Source organism: Equus quagga, chromosome 13 (genome assembly GCF_021613505.1).
Source record: "Equus quagga isolate Etosha38 chromosome 13, UCLA_HA_Equagga_1.0, whole genome shotgun sequence".
Lineage (NCBI taxonomy): Eukaryota > Metazoa > Chordata > Mammalia > Perissodactyla > Equidae > Equus > Equus quagga.
The window spans coordinates 54,588,597-54,596,999 of NC_060279.1; the positions used below are offsets into that span (position 1 = coordinate 54,588,597).

General features: G+C 46.5%; 1 protein-coding gene across 6 annotated transcripts in view; it reads right to left on the bottom strand.

Moving 5' to 3' along the window:
• Window positions 1-6,179, bottom strand: part of CNOT1 (CCR4-NOT transcription complex subunit 1) — a 112,995-nt gene extending 106,816 nt beyond the window's left edge. For all 6 annotated transcript variants that reach the window (XM_046682669.1, XM_046682664.1, XM_046682670.1 and 3 more), the window contains exon 1: window positions 6,041-6,179. The gene's annotated coding sequence lies outside the window, so the exon portion shown is untranslated. The remainder of the gene's footprint in view (window positions 1-6,040) is intronic.
• Between the last annotated feature and the right edge of the window lie 2,224 nt (window positions 6,180-8,403).

An 8,403-nucleotide genomic window follows, 5' to 3' on the forward strand; every position in this document is an offset into this window, starting at 1 on the left:
AAAAAAAAAAAAAAAAAAACACAACTATGTACCGGGGAACTTTGGGAGAAGAATAAGGAAAAATAAGATCCTCGAAAAAAAAAAAAAGAGTTGATTTGCTTCATAACTACATCACTATGTTCACTTTAAAAAAGGAATTTTAGTCAATGCCATAGAACCTTTTTTGTTTTGTTTTGAGGAAGATTAGCCCTTAGCTAACTGCTGCCAATCCTCCTCTTTTTGCTGAGGAAGACTGGCCCTGAGCTAACATCCGTGACCATCCTCCTCTACTTTATATGTGGGACTTACCACAGCATGGCTTGTCAAGTGGTGCCATGTCCGCACCTGGGATCTGAACCAGCGAACCCCGGACCACGGAAGCAGAACATGCGAACTTAACCGCTGTGCCACCGGGCTGGCCCCAACGCTATAGAACCTTAATACAAACTTCTAAAGAACATTTAATAGCTTTGTGTGGATATCTAAAGAATTTTACAGGAATTAATGCATACGGCCAGCCCCATGGCTGAGTGGTTAAGCTCACGCATTCCACTCCAGTGGTCTGGGGTTTCGCCAGTTCAGGACCTGGGTGTGGACCTAGCACTGCTCACCAAGCCAAGCTGAGGCAGAATCCCACATAGCAGAACTAAAAGGACCTACAACTAGAATATACAACTATGTACTGGGGAGCTTTGGAAAGAAGAAGGAAAAAAAAGAAAAACAAGATTGGCAATAGATGTTAGCTCAGAGCCACTCTTAAAAGAAAAAGAAGAATTAATCCAATCCAGGGCCCAGCCCCATGGCTGCATGGCTAAAGTTCTGCACGCTCCACTTCAATGGCTGGGGGTTCATGGGTTCGGATCCCAGGCACAGACCTACTCCACTCACCAGCCATGCTGTGGAGGTGTCCCACATACAAAAAAATAGAGGAAGATTGGCAGCATATGTTAGCTCAGGGCTAATCTTCCTCAGGAAAAAAAACAAAAAAACAAAACAACCCAATCCATACATCAGCACAGTTCAAAAGTGCTATTAGTTATTAGTGTTAGCAAATATATACCTTATTTTTAAAAACTGAGAAAGTGACGAGAGCCAGAAAAGCATGTTCACTTCAAAATCAGAAAAGAATCAAGTTTTTGATCTGGAATTAACTGGATATTCAGAAGCTTCTTCCCAGTAGCATGTGCAAAATTATCAAGCCATGTAGTATATAATATACCTAAGACTAGTAAGAATTAGTAACATGGAGTATCCTTGGAGCTACTTTATTTTAAAAATAACACTACACCAAGAAAAAACTTCCTCAAATTATCTGTCAGAATTCAATTTACAGTGCTGAGAAACATTTTAAAACGTTAAGTCCCTCCATCCTTTGAGGTCTCAACAGAAGTGCAAGTTTATTATATTGAGGTTAAGTAATGACCACTCACAATAACTGTAACAGAAAAGACCATCTTTTTGCTAGACTAGAGTTTTATATTTTCACACTTTAGAGATGAAAAACTCAAATCTTGTGTCTTGTCCTCCAAACAAATTGCTGAGAAAAAAACTGTATTTGCTTTGGTCACAACTAAGAAAAACTTAACCAAACAAAACACTGCAAGTATTTCACAATATATGTATGTCAAGTCATTATGCTGTGCATCTTAAAACTTATACAGTGCTGTAGTATGTCAATTATACCTCAGTAAAACCAGGGGGAGGAGGACACCTTGAGAGTAAACAAAAAAATCTCCCTATGTGATTCAAGGAATTGCCAACATGAAACAGTTTAATTCTGTAGAATTAGTAATAGAGATAGTCATGATCTTCTAAAATCCAATCCACTCAACGAAAGTGAAATCCTGAACTACAAAATCAACCTCCAGAGAATTTAACTGCATAATCACAAATTTTCTCTTTCAAAAGCATAGACCACACTGACCACACAGATTATTCTCACTTTTTTGATGAATGATCAAATTCACAGATCTTTCTTTTCCTGGTACTGAACTCAAGCAGTATGGAAAGACAGAATGAACGTTAGATTAGAGTAGGAAAACCTGGTGTGATCTTAAATTAAGGAAGTCACCTCACTTTCCCAGGCCTCAATTTCCTAAAGGATGATAACATAATTCTGTATGAACAGCTTTCAAAATTGAACCATCTAAATGATGTCAACAGAATTACAGTAAATAGCTCCAAAAAAACAATCTGTGCCCTCAAAGAACAAAAACCAGGGTGTCTTGTTTTCCAAGAATGCCATGGTCTACAAATCTACCCAAGTGTAACAAATGAAGCACTACTCAATTACAATTCAGGGCAACTGTGTATGTGTTTGGGGCAAAGGAGAGCCTTCTTACCCACCATAAAACGAGAAAGAGAACTTACAAGGCAACATAGGGTACAGGCTAAGTTAAACTGGCCAAGAGGAAAGTAAATCAATTTTGCTTAGGGAAATCAGGGAAAAGATTTATAGACAGTACATTCGAGTTTGAACCTGAACGATCGGTAAAGTTTTGGTAGACAAACGATGACATTCCAGATAAAAGAGGCAAAGACGTATCTGGGAACCACTGTGTAACAGTCTCTTGCCTGTAGCATAAGAGAGTAATATGCTGCTACAGGTAGGGAGGGATCAACACTTACACAGCTCCAGGCCAAGGTATTTGAAGGACTTCTAAGCAGAGGATGGCTATTTTCAAACCAATGATTTAAGAGGTAATTTGGGAGTAACAGAAAGAATTAACTGTATTCCTGGAATCACTTACAATTAGAATGTATTCACATATTACTTATGTAATAAAGCAACTCAATAAGCAAATGATGGGTAAAAGATACCAGAGATTAGTTAACTACTGCAAAAAAGACAAAAGGCCTGAATCAAGGGAGTAACTATTGTTATGATGGGTCTACATAAAATTTAAAAAGTAACATTGCATTTCAAAGCTACTAGCTATAAATCCAAGGTGACAAACTTTCAAACTAATTATCTGAAAGGAAAAATGATGAGCTCTTAATCTGTAAGCTTAAAAACAGTAAGATGGTGTCTTTCAAAATGTGTTTTCCACTTTAAATTTCATAATTAGTCCAACATCATAAAAAAACACTTCTCCTGGAGACAGTTTAATATCTCATTCAACATTTTAGGAATTTCCTTCTAACAGTGTAACAAAATGAACCAAGACATTTTATCCTGGAGGTTTACACTGAACTTTCCAGCATTAAAGACAGAAATACATTTCTTAAATCTACACTCCACACTCCCAAAAGGTGTATTTCCTTCAAGTCTCAAAACAGGGTTTCAGATTAAGTCTTCACCTCTAATTACTAACTTCTCAAACAATGCTTTTCAGTGAACAATTTGCTTCGTTGCTTTGCTACATTCTTAAGAAGGTATGAGGGAAAATTACATTAAAATAAACTATTGTGTGTATATAAGGCTCAGAAGGTTTTGAGTCCATTTTACCTTTGAAACATTCTTCTTAAAAAGCAAACAGAGGGGCGGCCCAGGCGAGTGGTTAAAGTTCGGCACACCCCACTTGGGCTGCCCAGGTTAGCAGGTTCAGATCCCGGCCCAGAACTACTCCACTCGTTAGCCATGCTGTGGAGGCATCCCACATACAAAGTGGAGGAAGACTGGCACGGATGTTCGCTCAGGGCAAATCTTCCTCACCAAAAAAAAAAAAGGGGGGGAGGGCAAACAGAAAAGGAAGTGTAGGATTTTTCTATCTATAAGGTCTTAAAATAAGACTTAGTGTGATGCCATTTTGAAACATCCCAGCAGGAAGTTCAGCTTGGTCAGAGGGTGGTTTAAGAAGTGCTGCAACTAATATTTTTAAATGACTTGACAGTTAGTTTCATACTTTTATAAAAGAATATACGAAGTTCATAAAATAAAGCATTTCAAAATGGGAAGCTATTTCTGTTAATTCAAGAAGTACAAATATCTTGTAAAAAATACCTGTCTTAAAATATCTGAGCATTCAATTAGAATTATCATGGACAAATTCCCTTCCAGGACACTGAATGCCAAAGATCTGTTACCTCACAGAAGGAAATAAAGATTCAAGTTCATAAATTTAAGCTGGTTAAAAGAGAGTTTTTCATAACTAGATCAAAATCTAACCAAACACATACGAAAAAGCAACATGCAAGGAGAGTCTGAGGTTAGTTTTTAAGCATGTTTTGAACAGAAAGTAACCATTTCCTCCTCTGTCCTCACAGTCTGCTTCTTTTTAATGACTTAATCCAAAATTAGGAAGATGCCACAGTACTTAGCCTGACAAAATCCACGTTAAAGACACGGGGAATTAACCCCCCTGTAGAAATTGAGAGACTAGGAGGAAAGACACTCAGCCAGGGATCCAGGGAGTGAGGGAAACTTGAGCGCTTCAGTTCTGTTCCACCACCACACCACACGGCCCAGCCTCAAGCTACTGAGACCACAGTCCTAGACAAGAAAGGGAAACACCTACAGTTACTCAGTCAGGTCTTCGGGCTTGATTCCAGACTTAAGTTCCACGAAGGACTTGGGACCCACACTTGTTGAAAACGGACCAACTTCCCAAGTTTTATCAACATGCTACCATTCCAGCCAAACAGCAGCTAGATACCTAAAACTTGACGTATCGTCGGCTCATTTTCTCCTTAGACAAGGTAACAATTTAATGTCCTAAATAAAACACGGCTTAAACTGTTGCCATACATTTGATTAGAGCTAAAACACTCCCCTCCCCGTCTCCGGAAGGGCAGGCGCACCCGCCCGGCCTCAGGTCACTAACGCAGCAGACCCAAACCTCCCCGACAGGCGAGCTCGCCCTCAGCCTGTCTGACCTGCGCGCCCTGACTTTCTACCTGTCCTCCCACTTCGCCATCCGCGTACCCCTCTTCCCCAGCACGTACCCCCGTTCCCCAGCACGTACCCCATTCCCCAGCACGTACCCTATTCTCCAGGATGGATCCCCCTATTCCCCAGCAAGCGGGATGTCACGAGAGAAAGGCTCAGCAGTTTCTTCGCAAAAAATAATTATATCCACTCAACGACGGACTTAAATCCCGTGAGGCCATCGAATTGCAGAGAAACAACGAGGGAGATTAAGGACGGTTACTCAGCTTTGAGAAAGAAAACAGACTTTTTATGAGTCCTAAGAAACGTGATGTTTGATTGAGCGACTCCGGGGGAAAAGTTTACTTCTCGAAGTTCACTGGAAACGCGACATTTCCAAAGCCCCCGACGTCAAGCGCCTTCCTTTCCGAGCCCACAGAGCCTACCCCTGGCGGGGGGACGCTACAGGGGGGCGGCCCCGAACGAGCCTCCCGCGCCGCCCCGGGGCGCTCCCCCTCGCCGGAGCCCACTTCCGCGGCCGCGGCCCGCGCGCGCCTCCCGGGGGCCCTTCCCGAGCAGAGCCGCCCGGGGACCGGACGCCGGCCGGGTCGCGGGGGCCGATCCGGAGCAAGCGCGAGCGCCGGGCGCGCGAGGGAACAAAACCTGTGGCGAGCGGCAATCCGGAAGCGCCGGCGCCCGCCCGCCCCGCCCCGCCCGCCGGCCGACACCTGAAACACCCCGGCTGACAACGTGCCGGGGGCGGCGGAGGGCCCCGCCGCCCCAGCCCCCGGACGAGAGCCCGGAGCCCGCAACCCCCGACCCCCGGCGCTGGGCCTCGGGAGCCACCGCCCGCGGCCCCCGCCGGGGCGCCCGAAGGGAAGGGGCCGTTGAGGCGCTCGGGGGGTCCGAGGAGGGTGCAGCCCGCGCCCGGCGAGGCCCGGCCGCCCGCCCCGCCGCCCCCCGCCGCCCGCGGAGCGCCCGAGCCCCGGCCGGGACCCCCCGGGCTCAGCCCGCGCTCCGCTGCCGCTTCATGGAGCCTTCGCCGCGGCCTCTTCTCCTCAGAGACCGAAGCGCCCGGAGCCCAGGAGAGAGAGCGAACCCGCCCTCTCCCGCCGCGCCACTTCCCTGTCCCGATTGCCCCTCGTTCCGCGGGGCTCCGGGAAACGCTCCCCGCGGCCCCGGACCGCCCCGCGCCCTCCCCGCCGTCACCCGCGCTCCGCGGCGAACCCCGCCGGCCGGCCGCAGCCCCCTCACCTCAGGCGGCTCCGGCGGCGCTGAACACAGGAAACTCCTGGGTCCCCGACTCCGGCTCTCCTCGACCCCCTCTTCGGTTAACTCCGCTTGTTTCTCTACAAAATGGCGCCGGAGGTCGCGCGCTCACGTCGCGGCCTTTCCCCTCCCCGTTCCCATTTCATCATTCGCTGCCCGCCCGAGGAGGGACGGCCCCGCACCAGCCAATGACCGCGACCCGCCCGTGGCTCCCGCCCAATCACCGGCAGGGGCCCGCGGATTTGAACCAATCACACACGATCACTTGCAGAAGTCAAGGAAGAAACCAGGCTCCTGCTAGCAACTACCAATCCGGACTCTACTTCGCGGGCTTTGGCCAATTGCCGCTCACCAGTCCCTAGGGACTGGAGTCGGAGCCCTCGCGCCTGCGCTCGAGACGAGGGCCAATGGGGAGACGCAGATAACTTCGATTTGGGGCTTCGCGGACTTCCCACCTGCCGTCGAGGTCTTCGGCCAATGGGGCCCTGGCATTCCCCTCAGAAACAATAAGGGAGGGGGCCCATAAACTCTCGCCACCCTGCGCGGGAACTACTTTGAGTTGAAGTGAAAGAGCCTTCCCCTACTCTTCTTCCTCTTTCGAAGTGTCAAGTCCGGTAGACTGCAGGACTTCCTAATCTTAAACATTCCCCTCCCCTCGGATCCCTTTGGCGGGGAACGGCTGCTACCAGAAAGCAAGCCAGGCTGTAACTAGAGTGGTGGCGCTTTGCACCCTGGGATATGTAGTTCTCGCCCCACAGCCCCATTCCTGTCGCAGAAGTAGTACGCTTTCTTTCCTCACTGACCGCGCCGGAGGAGGAGCAGTGCATGCTGGGGAATGTAGTCTCCCAGGCTCCCACTTGATCCTAAGTTGTCTCGCTTTCGTCTAGAGAACTGTCTTCTAGTTCTGCCTAGTGAAGAAGGGATGCCTTACAAAGAGATAGGCGGCTAAGGCTCCCTTTTTGGCTTTCATCCTGTAAGCGGTATCAGAAGGGATATCTATGCCCTTTGCTCTCAGGAGAAAAAGCATAGAAACATATCTTTTGCTATGATTTATTATCTGTAGTAGATCGTAAGATGTTATGTTCCCAGAGGAGGGTAGGAGGACTGGGAAGGAAGTGTTGACTGGTTGGCTCTTTTGGCTTTTGAAAAAACTTGTCCTTCTCATCATCCCAGTCCTGAGGCTAGGCTCGGTAGCTTGTCTCCTAGCTATCTCTCTCACACTACCTTTCGTGCCCAAAATGCTTTTTTTTATTGTAGAAAAAACACAAAACATAAAATTTACCATCTTAACCATTTCTAAGTGTGCCATACAGTACTATTAACTATATGTATATTGTTGTGCAGCTGATCTCTAGAACTTTTTCATCTTGCAAGACTTGAACTCTATACCCATTAAACAACCCCTCATTTCCTCCCTCCAGAACCTGACGACCGCCATTCTACTTTCTAAGACTTTGACTGCTTTAGGGACCTCGTATCGATGGAATCGTGCAGTATTTGTCTTTTAGTGACTGGCTTATTTCACTTAGCATCATGTCCCAAAAATACTTTTTGACACCTGCCTTTCCTTGGTTGGAGGCCAATTCTTTCAGCAAATATTTACTGAGTGTCTTGTGTTTTCAAGCAGCTGTACAAGACCCAGGGACCCCACAGCAGCAAGAGCAAGGATTGCTTCAGTCTTGTTCACAGTGTATTCCCACCACCTAGCACAGTGCCTGGCAGATGGTAGACATGTGAACAAATAAATGTAGAAAAATCAGGAAACAGAGAAATGTAGTTACAACACTATAATGTTAGTGGTAAAAAGCCCCTTGAACAGACCAAGGATGAGGAATAAGGCCCTTCTTGGTGATGTTGCTGTAGAAAGTTGCTGTATAAAATTGTTGCTGTAGGGGCCATCCCTGTGGCCTAGTGATTAAGTTTGGTACACTCCATTTCAGTGGCCCGGGTTCAGTTCCTGGGCGCCAATCTACCCCACCTGTTGGCAGTCATGCTGTGGCTGCGACCCACATACAAACTAGAGGAAGATTGTCACAGATGTTAGCTCAGAGCAAATCTTCCTTAGCAAAAGGAAGAAAAAGAAATTCTTGCTTTATAAAATTTGTAAAACCTCTATGGATAGCAGCATTTTGGCTGAGTTTATCAAAACTGAAAATGCACAGACCCACTCATCCAATAATTCCATGTCTAGGAATTTATTCCACAGGTGAATATTGCAAATATGTACAGAGATGAATGTATAAAGATATTCACTGATACGTTGTTATGAGGCTCCAAAAGATTGGAAGCAATAGGGAACAGGTTAAATAAATGTATGGTACTGTCATACAATGGAATACTATGGAGTT